The sequence below is a fragment of the Mizuhopecten yessoensis genome, unplaced genomic scaffold, assembly GCF_002113885.1.
Source record: "Mizuhopecten yessoensis strain PY_sf001 unplaced genomic scaffold, ASM211388v2 scaffold9485, whole genome shotgun sequence".
Lineage (NCBI taxonomy): Eukaryota > Metazoa > Mollusca > Bivalvia > Pectinida > Pectinidae > Mizuhopecten > Mizuhopecten yessoensis.
Window position 1 is genome coordinate 33,556 of NW_018408071.1, and position 932 is coordinate 34,487.

Below are 932 nucleotides of genomic sequence, written 5' to 3' on the forward strand. Positions count from 1 at the left end.
TTCAAGGTCGGATATTAGAGCTTCCGGTGGAACAACGTTTTGTTAATCATGGATTATTCGAATGATACCGGAGTGGACGTGCCATTTGGTAAATAATATCGTTCATTCAGTAACATTTTATGATTGCAAGAAGGTGGTATGCAGAATGAAAGATGTCATTTCATATAAAAGCTTTATTTAATCGTAACATTTGTTGTGTATTTCTACATCGCGTTACGCGTGTGTGCTAATGTGAAAACACAGGTAAATCTTGATTTGTGAATTCAGCGACGACCACGCCATGCATGAGTGAGCAACGCCTGCTTTGAACTGTAGCTGTCACGAGTTTATTTGTTAATATCCCATAGACTTTTACTCGGAAACTTTGACATTCATTTATTTTTTATAATATTGCAGTATTCTTAGTTGTGTGTGTATTGTGAATTTCCTGTAGTAAGATATGATAGCATAAGCATAGCTTAGGAAGTAGAAACATTTCCTGTTTTGACTTTATTTATGTCCGGTATTATCGGATAGCTAGGTTCACATTGTTTCAGATGAAAATACACTGGTCACTTCAAATTGTTATACTAACACTTCTGCCGACTGAGCTACATGATCAACGGAAATGTTCTTGCCCAAACATGCTACTGTTACATTACACACAAAATTAAAGGGAGGCTTCGGCATATACGAAACACTACAGTGAAGCGGGCCAGGAATCCTTAAGTGCTCACAGGAGAAAAAAGCGGTACTGGGACATTTCATTACCGTCGATAGGGTAGTTCAGTCGGTTAGAGTGACAGTCCCTGGATTGGAACGTCTCGCGTTCGAATCCGTGGTTTGTTCTCCTTTCTCCCACCTTTTTTCTGATCAAAGGAATTATATAAACACTGGAAAACAACAGAGGTGTCATTATAGTCTATTCTGGTATAGTACAGGTAGATTATTTA